The following is a 15,163-nucleotide window of genomic DNA, read 5'->3' on the forward strand; positions in this document are numbered from 1 at the left end:
ATCATTATCAACAAGCACACATTCAAATCAAGCTAGATTTCTCATACGGAACACAAAATGAAAAGCAAGGGAAATTGAATCTACCACAAAATTACCTACCCCGAAAAACTAGCATACTCCACTATCAGAAAAAATGGTTTTTCAATAGCCACAAAATTTATTTCTTTCCTGATAAAGATATCCAAGAGTTTGCCACTTGTAAGAAACACATCTATAACATAGCAACTCATAACAATTCCAAATAAATGACTGAAATTTTAATTTTTTATGCTTCAAAAGCAGACTCCAAAAAGGCAAGAATTGTAGTAATGATTTTAGATCAGGCAATAACAAACATACATCCCACTAAGGGAGAAAAGCAGGGAAGCTATAGTACGATTAGCGGTACAGTGAATTGAATATTGGGCTGAAACTTAGGAATTCTGAGTTCAAATCTTGCCTCAGATACTTAATAGCTATATGACCCTAGGAAAGTCAGTTTACTGTATTTAGACTCATTTTTATCATCTGTAAAATGAGGCAGTTGGACTTGATCCCTTTCAGCTCTATATGATCTTATGATCTTCTATTGATGGACAAGAATTTTACCCTCACTGCAGGTGACGCATTCTGGATATGAAATTGTGCCAATTAAGTCTGCAATCCCAGCAGCCACCATCAAAACTCTTATAGAGCATATTTGTTTTCCATATGGCTTCCCCTGTAACATTGCTTCCTATTAGTGTATCTATTTTAACACAAAGAAGGTCGGAGATTAGGATCATCTCCATCACATTTCCTGGGTTTTTTCTGCACTCCTGTTTTCAGGCAGGTGATCTTGATGAGTGCTGGAATAGATTTTAAAAACAATAGCTTTGTCTTTATATCCTGATTATCAAGATTGAGTATTTCACTTTCTAGATTAGCATTACCCAAGAAAAGGAAGGCTTTGTAGTTCAGCAGTTTCTTGGATCCAGCCTTCATGAAACTCATTTGATAAAGATGAACTACTTTTAGAAATAGTCCCAGTTAACCCTAATTTATTGTATTCCCTTTGTGGAATTTTCTGGGCCTTAAGGTCTTTGTCTTGTCAAAAGTTTCTATACAATCGAGGGAAGCAGTGCAGGTCCCCTTTAATTAGCAGACTTTACTCTCCCTAGAGATAGTTCACACATCTTCCTAGAAAGGATTTAGGAAACCAAAGAGTGGAATTGGAAGATGCTTCCCTTTTTGATGATAAATTAAAATTTCATTTTAAATCATAAAATGGATGCTGTTCACAGAACAGAGTTGGTTTTGGTTCTTTCAACAGATAATAGTAGCTCTTCTTTTAGAAAGATACTTCTCACTACATTAAGGAAATATCCATTTATTTGTAGATTACTAGTATTTTTAAATATAAATTGGCATTATATATTGTCCAAAGCTTTTTCTGCATCTATTTATATAACTGTGATTTTTATTGTTGTGTTTTTTAAATGGTCTATTATAGTTTTTTACATTTATTGTTTTCCTAATATTTAATCAACCCAATCTGATCCAAGTGTATCATTTTCTAGCATATTACTATAGTCTGTTTGCTAATATTTTATTAAATATTTTGCATCTGGATATCAAGACCATCTTTATATCATAGAAATAAGTTAGGAAAAATCTTTTCTTACCCTATTTTTGTGAAATATTTATGTAACACTAATTGTTCTTTGAATAATTGACAGAATTCAATTTTAGCAAGGCCAACAGGCAGTCTCCCCAACTCTCCCCTTCTTTGGAAATTCATTTATTGAGATTAGATTATTTTAAATTCTCTTTTTCTGGCTGTTAATCTGATTATTATAGTTTTTTCATGTATTCGTTAATATAACTTATTAGTTTTGCAGCATATAATTAGGCAAAATGGCTTCTAATAATTTTTTATTTCTTCTTCATTTGTTGTAAATTCCATTTGATTTTATGTTTTTCATGCTATTCAATGATTCAAAGGATTAATCTTTTTTTTTGCTCATCTCTTCGATTTTAAAATTTTCTCTTTCCGTCTAGATGTAGCTAGGTATACAGTGGATAGCTTGATGGACCTGGAGTTGATATCTTTTGTTTTTCGTCACTTCTAGTTGCTAATGTATTCAGTACTCTTAATCATTGGCCTGATAGTCAATGTCCTGGCTGTTGATTTGTTGTTGTTCAATTGAGTCTCACTCTGTGACCCCATTTGGGGGTTTTCTTGGCTTAATGGAGTGGTTACCACTTCCTTCTCCAGCTCATTTTACAAATGAGGAAACTGAAGCAAACAGAGCCTGTAAGTGTCTGAGGCCAGATTTGAACTCAGGAGAAAGACTCTTCTTCCCGACTCCAGCCACAGCACTCTATCCGCCATGCCACCTAGTTGCTCTGACTTTTGGTTGTTACTGCTGCTGCCTATATCAACACTGACTCCTGCACAACTCTGTTATTCCTACTGGATCTGTGTATGATTTCTCCCTAGTTCTCCTCTGATCAGTGCCTATACTTTGTACCTACTCTCTACTATGTCATGCTGCCTTTTAACCCTGGATGGCAAAAGATCTCTGAGACAAAACAAGAAGCCAGGATCCCAGGAAGGGTGATAGGCAAAGAAATGGGTCAAACTTAGAGTATTATTCATATCAAATGTTCAAGGCAGAGCAAGGGAGCCAGACTCCAGAGAATGAACAAACATGGGCACTATGAATAAATTCAAAGCAGGAGGTCAAGACCAGGGTAACCAGCAATCAAGGTAACCAGGAATCACGAGGATACAGAGACATACAAAGCTCTTCTAGTCATCAACCAGGCAAACCATTCAAACAAACAGTAATCAGGAATTTACATTCACTAGTACATATAGATAAATAATAAATCTTATTTTTGAGACATGTATTTCTATCTTGGTGCTCTTTATACTCAATAAGCATACAATTAAAAGAATGAGATACATTGCTTTTATAAATACCTTTCTGTTGATTTTGGTTAGTAATTATGTTAAGTGATTAAGAAGTAGATATAGATGTTGTATAGTTATTCATCCTCCGTAAATATGCCTTTAACAATCCGTTGGTGTTTCTTTGATAATAACATGCTAATCAGATACATTTTTGAAGCTCTCAATTGAAAATGTTATACACACACACACACACAATTTACAAATGCTAGTATAGTTTTTAAATGCTAATCAAAATTTAGTAGGTTTTTGGCTGGTTCTTTTATTATAAAAATGGAATATAGTAGAAGCAGAAAATCTATAATAATAAAAATAATTTGACAGTGAATATCACATAGTTTAAATATTAAATCTGACTGAGTTCAAAATCATTATTTTGGGAAGGGAATGGACTGGCAGTATTGCTGGCAATCTACCAGATATAAAAGAATGAATTGGCTTTAAAGACTGAATTGTGCTTTCATCTCTAGAGAGGTCATGTGAAAAGTTCATAGGATGATAGGGTAACAGATTTAGTGCAGGAAAGAACTTTAGATGTCATTTTACTCTTATCTCTTCATTTTATAGATGAGGAATCTTGGGACCAGATAGGTTAAATGATTTGCCTAAAAGTCAGAGGGATAGTAAACAGAAGAGCAAAGATTCAAAACTGGGTCCTCTTACTCAAATGCAATGATCTTTCTAGAGCAGAGGTTCTTAACTTGGGGTCCATAAATTGTTTCTTAATATTTTAATAACTATTTCAATTTAAGTGGTTTCCTTTATAATCCTTTATTTTTATTTTGTGCATTTAAAAATATCGAGAAGGGCTTCCTCAGACTGTTCAAGGGGTCTATGACACAGAAAATATTAAGAACCTCTGTTGTAGAGTGATCTAGAGCTTGGCTTTTTTATATCTTGTGCTAAATTAACTTTATATCCTTTTAGTTATGGTTATATTCTTTAAAATCACCAATTATTGAACATTTTTATCTTCCGCAAAGGAGCAAAACCCAATTAACACTCCGGTGTCTGGATATGAGTAAATATTTATACCCACACCTAACTACTTATTGAAAGGAGTGTTTGACCTTCCCAAAAGAACAATCTTCAACAATAACACCGATTTAAATGACATTGCCATCACTCAAAGCATTGTTATATGAGGAACTCGGGTCAGAAAATGAGCTTTTAAACTAATTGTAAAATGCCTCCTGTGTTCAGATATGGCCTGAGACACTTATAAGCTGTGTGACCCTGGGCAAATCACTTAACCCTGTTTGCCTCAGTTTCCTCATCCGTAAAATGAGCTGGAGAAGGAAATGGCAAACCCCTTTCAGCATCTTTGCCAAGAAAATCCCAAATGGGGTCGCAAAGAGTCAAATGTGACTGAAAAATGACAGAACAACAACAAAAACAAATTCAACCAGGTGCTTCCTTTATGAATAAGTAACATGATGAGAATGATAGGCCACAAATTATGATGACCTTTAAAAGTCAGATCATTAGACCCAGGAAACATACTGAGAGAGGAGCCCAGCTCCTGATCAGACAAACAGAAATTTGGAGCGGGAAAAGGAGAAAAAGTGAGAAGCCATGCAGAGTTAGGAGAGCAGAAGCAGCTGCCAAAAGAGAAAAGGGATGATAGGATTTAAGCTTCTTAGACTCATTGGATGTAAGATAAGCACAGAAGCAGAAAACCTACTGGCCTACAGATTTCAACTGGTAATCATATCTTCTTCAGCCCATTAAGATTCTTCGTGGGAGCTTGAAGTCTTTTTCTCTGCATGTGGTATGGTAAGGGGAGAAAGTTTACCTTGCTTTGTTTTAAATGTTTGTTTTGGCTTTATAAGCAGCGGTCACCACCTGGTAATTATTATTTGGGGGAAGTACTCTTTTGGAATACAATTGGAAGGAAGCACTTAAAGAAAGAAATATTCTCAGAGAAAAGCTAAATAGATCTAAAATTGAGGCATTTTGCCAGAAGCTCTATCTTTCACTGGGGTCTCAAAGCTTACAAAAACAGATGAAGAGAATTATGTCTTAATAATATTTCCTAGACTGAAAAAGGAACATTTATACTGGGGGCTCTTCACTCCCATCTCCAACCCTGGACACAGAGTCAGTAGTAAGGTGAAGGGCATTATCACCCTTGTCACTACAGCATTTAGAATTACTTTTAAAAACTCAAGTTGTATAGTATAATATGGTTCGCAAAATTCTTTCCTTATAATCCTGTGAAGTAATATAAGTATTTTTGGTTTTGTTGTTGTTGTTCAGTCATGTCTGACTTTTTTGTCTGACATTTTTCTTGGCAAAGATACTGGAGTGGTTTGCTATCTCCTTCTCCAGCAGATTAAGGCAAACAGAGGTTAAGTGACTTGCACAAGGTCACATAGCTAGTAAGTGTCTGAGACCAAATTTGAACTTAGGTCTTCCTGACTCCAGGCCCAGTGCTCTATCCAATGAGCCACTCAGTTACCCCCGTTTAAAAATACTTATTTGTTTGTTTTTATAAGCAATTATCTCTGCCTCCCCAAAACTGAATAATAAAAAAATAAAAATTAAAATCCTGAAAACAAGTATACATATCCCAGCAAAACAAGTTTCCACATTTAAAATCTAAATGTGGCCAGATTTAAATCTATGTCTCATTCTGAATTTTAAGTCCATTACCTCTGGCAGACAGTAGGTTAGTCTATTTCATCTTCAGCCCTCTGGACCTGAAGTTTATCCTTGCATTGATCAGAGTTCTAGTCTCTGATTTCATTACAATGTTGCCATTGTGTAAATTGTTCTAGCTATTTTCACTTCAGTCTGCATCAGTTCAAAGAGGTTTTCCAAGTTTCCTCTGAGACTATCTATTTCATCATTATTTGTGGCACAATCATTACATTATTCATATTCCCCAATTTGCTTAGCTATTCCCTAAGAGACGACTACCCCCATAGTTTCCAGTTTGGGGCTACTATGAAAAGAGCTGCTATAAATATTTTTTGTGCTGTCGAAGAAAATATAATACAATAGTGTGAGTTTTAGGTACAAGTCTGCCAGAAACCAGCTTATTTAATTAAGCATTAATCTAATATCCAAGCAATTTTAGCTTAGAGAGAAAGAGGTCCAAACTGGCATATTTCCCTTATGCCCTCAGACATGTCTCTCTAAGCTAGATATATAATTGTATATTAGATTAATGTTAACTTGTATAAAATTGTTTCTGGCAGTATTAATATTTTTTCTTTGACAGTTAAATGGTGCCTAGCTAGGCCCTAGAGCCTGTTTTCTTTGAAAGACTTCCATGGCCAAGCAAATTGAAATGAGGGCCCTTTAAAACATTTATAGGAAATATTTTTGGAGCAGAGCTGCCCAGGCCTGTTTGCTCCTATATAGGTTGGTAAAATCTAACCATTTCGGAGAAAGATGAAGTTTGTCACACAAAGAACAATCAATCAATCAATAAGCATTTTTAAAAGCACCTACCATGTGCCAGGCAGTAGAGCCAGGGGTATTTGTACCTTTATCTTTTCATGTCTTTGTTTGTAGTGCACTGTATATGGTAAACCTTCCTTACCCTAGGCCTCTTTGGATGTTGTTTCTGATTAGCAGATGGCCTGAGACTAGTGATCCACCCTTTGAGTAGAAGCTTAATTGCTTTTGGAACTACGCCCAAAGGGCTATAAAAAAGTGCATACCCTTTGACCCAGCAATACCACTTCTAGGGCTGTATCCCAAAGAGATCACACAAGTGGGAAAGGGACCCGTATGTACAAAAATATTTATAGCAGCTCTTTTTGTGGTGGCAAAGAATTGGAAATCAAGGGGATGCCCATCAATTGAGGAACAGCTAAACAAGTTGTGGTATATGAATGTAACAGAATGCTATTGTGCTATAAGAAATGAAGAGCAGATAGACTTCATAATAACCTGGAAAGACTTAAGTGATCTGATGCTGAGTGAGGGGAGCAGAACCAGGAGAACATTATACACGATTACAGACACATGGTATCTGTGATGACTAACTTTGATAGACTTGGCTCTTCTCAGCAATACAAGTTTCAAAGACAGCTCCAAAAGACTCATGATGGAAAAAGCTATGCACATTCTGAGAAAGAATTACGGAATCTGAATGAAGACTTAGGCAAACTATTTGCTCTCTTTTTTTCCCCTTCTTTTTTGGTTGTTTCTTCTTTCTCACGATTCGTTCCACTGGTTATAATTCTTCTTTACAACTTGACTATTGTGTAAATAAGTTTAATTCGAAGGTATATGTAGAACCTATATTGGATTACATGCCATCTTGGGTGGGGGGAGAAGAAGGGGGAGAAAATTTGGAACTCAAAAGCTTGTGAAACTGAGTGTTGTAAACTAAAAATAAAACATACATTAAAAAAAAAGAAGCTTAATTATTCTCAGTCACTGTTGGAATCTCAAACCCCATAGGTTCTTCCAACTGGCTAAAAGTGATATGTGGTATTTTCTTTACTATTTGTTGGTGGGTTGTTTAGTATCTATGAATCTGTTCTGTGTTTAGAGATACAAAGACTTGAGTACTCAATGGGGTTTTGATTGCTAGCTATAGAAACATTGCTTTGTCTTTTATGAGTCTGTGTTGATGTTTCTTCAGTTTAAAAAAAAAAAAAAGGTGCTTAGTCCATAAGAGAACTGAAGTCATTTTAAAAGTTTCTTACCAGTGATTCCAAAAGCAGAGAAAGAAAAAAGTCATTTTACCATTAGCTTATAGACACTCAGTCTTACCTCGTGCTTATGAATACCACTCTTCAGTTATTTGTACTCTTACACTTCCTCTTCTCTTCAACTTGGAAAAATGGAATTGTTTCAGCAAAATGTAAGTAAAATACTTTTGAGGGGGAAAAAAGGGCAAAATTTCATTTTAAGTGTTTGGTTTACCTGATCACAATGAACTTCTCAATGATATAGAAGATTTTAGTTGCCTAATAAGTTAGAAATAGAATCATCTAAAAAGAATTCTAGGCCATGTGTTTATGACATAAGAAACCACTTGGGAATGTTTTATGAGGCAAAATGTGAAACTTCCAGGAAATCTTGAAGTTTCAGTCCTGATCACCTAGAAGCAAAGTTTGGCAATAATTTTGAGAGGTATAAGTAAATCGTGATAATTTGGAAAAAAAAAGATGAAAAGGAAACTACATTAGAATCTTTTTAAAACATAATTTAAAAGTAGAGACATAAGACCTTAAGAAATTAACAGTATTAAAAAGTGGAATAGAGTCAATATAAAGAGAAATGCAATTTTGTGATTTGCAAAGACCAGTCAGTAATTCAGAAAAAAAAGGAACAAAATTAAAGATAGTTTATACCAACACAATTCAATTGTTCAATTGAAAGGATAATAAGAAATGTATAAAGTTACTCTTAGGAAGAGAAAATTTTAACACAGAATTTTACATACAGTGGAATAAATTCATTCAGAACTGAGATGAGTGCCTTCGCTTTCTGATTCCCCAACAGTAGGAAAAGGAATTTGTGACTTTTAATATAAACAGTGACCAATTCAAGAGCCTCATTTTTTCCAGTTCTCTGAATTTCCTTGGGTAGCTACATTGCCCAGTGGATAGAGTGCCCAGCCTGGAGTCAGGAACACTCCTCTTCTTGAGTTCAAATCTCACCTCATCTACTTATTAGCTGTGTGACCCTGGGTAAGTCACTTAACCCTGTTTGCCTCAGTTTCTCATCTGTAAAATACACTGGAGAAGGAAATGGCAGACCACTCCAGTATCTTTGCCAAGAAAAGCCCTAATGAGGTCATGAAGAGTTGGGCACAACTGAACAACAAAAATCTGAATCTCCAGCATGGGTCAGTTTAGAAAAAATGCAAAAAAAAAAAAAAAAAAAAGAAAAGAAAAGAAAAGCCCAGCACTGCAGAAAGTAGCAGTGGCAAGATTGATCAAGTGTTTAAACCACATGAAGGTAAGAAGAGAATAGTTAAACAGTGAGATTACCATACCTTTACAAGTATGAACTCTATGTGGAGAAATGCTTGTTTCATTCTTAGGAAGTTGGAGTTGGAGCTTTAAGACTTCTTATGATTTTCAAGCTCAAATTCATAGGTGTTATGATTTTGAAAAGTGGCTAGAATTATGTAGGAATCTCTAAAATTTGAGTAATTTGAAATTTGAATTTATTGAATTGGATAAACTAATTGGGAACCATTATTATTCATGAAATGGTTGATCTGTGCTCTGAATGGTAACTGCTTATGCTACAACTTTGTAGCTGTAAGAGCAAAAGTGATCATTATACTGGTTTCTGAATGCAGCCGGTATCAACTGCCAAAAATGGGCAACAAATGAAATTATTTTTCCATATAACAGATTAAAGTTATTAGATTGGTAATAATTTTATTTTTGTAATCCTTGGCTCAAAAATCTAATTGTATGGAACTCTTCATTGGTAGAGATTGATCACTCAATGCCCCATTCCCACCTGTGTGAGGGTGGGGCAGGATTGGTGAGACCTGGAGAGAAGAGAGGTCTGTTCTTTTATCTTCCAACTTTGAGAGAGAAGATGCCCTATTCTAATCCCTCTTCAGGTCCCTGAAGGGAGAGAAAGACTCTGGGGAAGAAGATAACATGTAGAGAAGCTGGCAATCCACATATCCCTATCCCTAGCTTGCTGCATTAGAGATTCTGGAGCATTTCTCCTTATGTGACATCTAGGACTCTCTTTCTCTTGGTTGAGTTATCCTGCTCACAAAGGGAGAGTTCATTCTTTCTGCTCTTTGTATATATTTTCTTGCATATACTTTCTCTGATTTCTGTTTACTATCTGTCTGGATAAGTGAGTTCGTTTGCTATTTAATATATGCATTCACTGTGTAATTGGCAGGTATCTAGTGGGAAGGGAGTTAAGCCTTGGATATACAACTTGGGACATTCCTTCTCCCTTAAGGAATAGCAATCAGAAGTGTAGCTTGAAACTTAAAGTTATTTCCCCTAGACTATATGGAAACAATATTTAAAGGAGCAGCAAATAAATATAATTCTAGCCCACTACCCTATCTCTCTGAGGAGAGCAGAAGAGCCAGCCTCTGGCCCTATCTTCTCCCTCTCCTTCCTGGAAGGAATCAAAGACTTCATTGGAGAAAGATAAGGGTGGTTGGTGGTGGTGGTGGAGAAGACTAGAGATATTTATTCTTGCCTCCTTGAGAACCTAGTCTATAGAGACCCATGTGGATACACATAAACTGCATGAGTAAAATAACATACCCACACCACTCCCTAATATTTTGTATATTATATTTTAAGGCCATGTGGTTGTCTTATGATTTTTCTTGTTTTGTAATTTGAAAAATAATGTATAGGAGTACATTGAATGACACCTATAGTGTTATACATTTGTGACATTAAGAGAACAGATCCATCCATCCGAATACTGTCACTGATTTATGAATTTGAACTATTACATGGTTGAGACTTTATCTGAAAGACAAAGTATCGTTCTGGTAAATGAGTGTCGTATTCAGATGGATATATAGTGGATTTTGAAAGAGTTAATTTAGGTTTGGTGAAAGGTACAATAAACATTGCCTGACCATTCCTCCTCTGTCTCTTTTCCTGGATCTACATCTGTGCCATGTGCACTAAACACAGGGGGTCCCTTAGGTTCTATCTTCTTCATCTCTACCACCTAGATTTCCTTACTCCCTTCAAGGTTCAGCTAACTCCCACTCTTTATAGGGCTGTGAATTTGTGTCCAACCTATCTTTGATTCCAAATATAGCCACTTCCCTCATCTGTTACAGAGATACTGCTAAGATGCTGATGGAAAGATGGATATCCTATAGACCTCCAAAATTCACAAGGACCTCCTTTGGCCAAGGGAGAAGAAGGACTAGAGAAACAAGGCTATGACTAAACTTGAGGGATTCTCCTTCCCTCTCAAGCAATTCCCTTTCAGAGACAGCTTTATTTCCTTTTCTCTACAGAGAAAACTGGGTGATGCAACGGACAGCGCACTGGTCAGTAAAACCTGAGGTCAAATTCAGTCTTAAACACTTACTATATATGCTACACTGGGCAAGTCACTTAACCTCTGTCTGCCTTAGTTTCTCCAACTATAAATACCTAACCGTAAAGGTAATATAAATGGGAAGAACTTTCCCATCTATTAATAGGCCCATGTGACCTGCCTGAGTCACATGAGCCTGTGGTAGGAGGAGCTTGTGAAAGGGGTGGAGCAGAAAGGGGTGGGGCAGGAAGGGTGGAGCAGGAAGGGGTGGAGCAAGAAATCGGAGGTTGTTGCAGCTTGGGGACAGAGAGGAGGCAGAGAGAGCAGCAGCTGGCATGGGTGACAGTATCCACTAAAACTAAAAGGACATTTCAATCCAAAATGAATTGTGGTTGTTTTAGGCCCCCTTTGTACCTTCAAAGTGTTAAAGATAAAAGGTTTAAGGAAGAGAATTAGAAAAGGATTTCTTGTCTAATAAGAATGTTGGATATAAGAATAGTTTTGTCTTCTTCAAGTGTAAGTCCTCAGAAGTGGTAAAAGGGGGAAAATTAGAGGCACAGTCTCAGACGTATGTTTAAATAATCTAATCTGGTGTTACAGTTTATCCTCTGCCATTATCTTAAACAAGCTGACCAAATTCCTACTTGGTGTCCACAGTTGTCCACAGCTACACACAGGTCAAGAGAATTACCTCTGAGCATTCTCTCTTCTCTTAAGGAAACTCCTTTCTAGTACTAAATCTGTCAGGGTAGACCCCAGGGAGAAGAAACAAACTCACATAATAAAAACAAAGAAAGGAAGTACCGCAGGCTGGATTCCCCTAGGAGTTTTAGCCTTGCACAAACTTTCGTTATCAAATCTACTGATTCCCAGCTTCAAAGATGAGTTTGTTTGCCTCACCCCCTCCCACATATACCATGGAAAGGGGACAATTCAAAATTTAAATAAACTCAACGTGTGCTGCAGGTGACTTTAAGAGATTAGATTGACTGCTAATAGAGGAGAAGGGGCTTCAGTTAAGGAGGATGCAGCCCATCCATTTTGCCACAACTCTTAAGGCTTTTCTGGAGTATAGCTGAGTGGTTTCATTCTGTTCACTACAGTAACCATGCCAACTGTCTCATCCTTTGCCCTTCTAGGGTAGGCATAGCTTCTGCTATACATCTACGACTTGACTATTTACTAATTTCTGTGGCTGCCTCCCTTCCTGGATCACTGCCTTGTTGTGGCAGAGGGGCTTGTATATCACAATTAAACTGTGAGCTATGCCATGCGGGGTGACCCAAGAGGTCCTAGTGGAGAGTACTGACAAAAGGTGATTCACTGGAGCAGGAAATGGCAAACCACTCCAGTGTCTTTGCCCAAAAAAACCCCCAAATCAAAAACAAACAAACAAACAACAAAACCCATAGATAGTTTTAAAATTATCAAAGAGGTGACTCTAGAAGAAGAGCACCTCAGGTCAGAAGTTGTCCAACATGCTACTGGAGAAGAGCAGAGTATAACTACAAGCAGCTCCAGAAAGAATGAAGTGGCTGGGACAAAGCCAAAAGGACGCTTAGCTGCAGATGTGCCTGATGATGAAAGGAAAGTCTGATGATATAAAGATCAATACTGCATAGGAACCTGGAATGTGAGATCTATGAATCAAAATAAATTGGATGTGGTCAAACAGGAGATGGAAAGCTTGAACAACCACATCTTAGGTGTCAGTGAATTTAAATGGATGAGAAAGGGTAAATTTTATTCAGGTGATTGTTACATATACTACTGAGTGAAAGAATCGCTTAGAAGAGATGGAGTAGCCCTCATAGTCAATAAAAGGGTGAGAAAAGCAGTACTAGGGTATAATTTCAAAAACAATAGAATAATATCCATTCCAATCCAAGAGAAATTGTTAAACATCACAGTAATAAAAGTCTATGCTCCAAACAATGATGCTGAAGAAGTCAAAGTTGTTCAATTCTATGAAGACCTACAACATCTTCTAGAAATAATACCAAAAAAGAAGTCACATTCACTATATGAGATTAGAATGCTAATATAGGAAATCAAAAGACAATTGGAATAACAGGCAAGTTTGGCCTTGGAGTACAAAATGAAGCAGGGCAGAGACTAACAGAGTTTTGTGTAAGTAACTCTTTGTGGTCATAGCAAACACTCTCTTTCAATAACCTAAAAGGTGATTCTAACATGGACACCACCTGATGGTCATTATAGAAATCAGATTGATTATATACTTTGCAACAAAAGGTATAGAAGCTCTACACAGTCAGTTAAAACAAGACCTGGAGATGACTATGGCTCAGAGCATGAGCTTCTTATTGCAAAATTTAGACTTAAATTGAAGAAAATAGGGAAAACATCAGACAGTAATGGTATGATCTATAACATCTCTTACAAATATGAAGTAGAAGTGATGAATAGATTTAAGGGATTAGATCTAGTAGACAGAGAGTGCCTGAAAAACTATGGACAAATGTTCACAATATTGTACAAGAGACAGCAACCAAAAAACATCCTGAAGAAAAAGAAGAGAAAGAAAGCAAAATGACTGTCTGATGAGGCTTTGCGAATAGCTGAGGAAAGATGGGAAGTGAAAGGTAAAGGAAAAAAAGGAAAGATGCCTTAATGAATGCAGAATTCCAAAGAATATCAAGGAGAGATAAGAAGGTTTTCTTAAATGAGCAATGCAAAGAAATAGAAGAAAATATGGAAAAGATAAGAGATCTCTTCAAGAAAAATAGAGATATCAAGTGAACCAAAATTTCATGCAAAAATAGACATGATAAAAGATAAAAATGATAGGGACTTAACAGAAGAGACTAAGAAGAGGTGGCAAAGATATATAAAAGAACTATACAAGAAAGATCTTAATATCGCCAATAACCATGATAGTGTGTTTACTAATCCTAGAGCCAGACATCCTGGAGAATGAAGTCAAGGGGACCTTAGGAAGCACTGCTAACAATAAGGCTAGTGGAAGTAATGGAATTCCAGATAAGCTATTTAAAATCCTAAAAGATGATGCTGTTAAAGTGCTGCATTCAATACTCCAACAAATTTGGAAAACTCAACATTAACCACTAGATTGGAAAATAGCAGTTTATATCACAAAACTAAAGAAGAGCAATGCCAGAAAATGTTCCAATTACCAAACAATTGCATTCATTTCATATGCCAACAAGGTTATGCATAAGATTCTGCAAGCTAGACTTCAGCAATATGTGAACTGAGAAGAACAGGTTGGTTTTTGAAGAGGCAGAGGAACTGGAGACGAAATTGCCAAAGTTTACTGGCTTATGAAGAAAGCAAGGGAGTTCCAGGAAAAAAAAATCTACTTCACTGACCAGTCTTTGACTGTGTAGATCACAACAAAATGTGACAAGTCATTAAAGAAATGGCGGTGCCATCTTACTTGCCTCCTGAAGAACCTGTATGAGAGTCAAGAAGCAACAGTTAGAACTGAACATGGAACAACAGCTTGAGAAGGGAGTATGACAAGGCTGTATATTGTCACCTTATTTATTTAACTTATATGCAGAGTACATCATGTGAAATGCCAGGTTGGGCAAATCAAAAGCCAGAATTAAGATTGCCAAGAGAAATATAAATAATCTCAGACATGCAGATGTTGCCATTCTGATGGCAGAAAGTGAAGAAGAATTAATAAACCTTTTGATGAGGGTGAAAAAGGAGAATATAAAAGTTGGCTTGAACCTTAACACTAAAACAAAAACAAAAAAAACCCAAGACCATGGCACTGGTCCCATCACTTCCTGGCAAATAGAAGGAGAATAAATGGGAACAGTGTCAGATTTTATATTCTTGGGATCAATTATCACCACACACGATGACAGTAGACATGAAATTAAAAGATGCTTGCTCCTTGGAAAGAAAGCTATGACAAAATCTGAACAGCATGCTAAAGAGCAGAGACATCACCTTGTGAATGAAGGTCTATATAGTAAAGGCTGTGGTTTTTTCCAGTAGTAATATATGGCTGTGATAGTTGGACTATAAGGAAAGCTGAGTATACAGAACTGATACTGTCAAATAGTGGTGCTGGAGAAGTCTTTTAAGGGTGGGTCCTTTGGAGATCCAGGAGATCAAATCAGTCAATACTTAAATTGATTCAGACTATTCAATGGAAGGTCAAATACTGAAGCTGAAGCTTAAATACTTTGGCCACATAATGAGAAGACAGGACTCATTGGAAAAGACCCTTATGTTGGGAAAGATTGAATGCAAAAGGAGATG

Source organism: Trichosurus vulpecula, chromosome 1 (assembly GCF_011100635.1).
Source record: "Trichosurus vulpecula isolate mTriVul1 chromosome 1, mTriVul1.pri, whole genome shotgun sequence".
Taxonomy (NCBI): Eukaryota; Metazoa; Chordata; class Mammalia; order Diprotodontia; family Phalangeridae; genus Trichosurus; species Trichosurus vulpecula.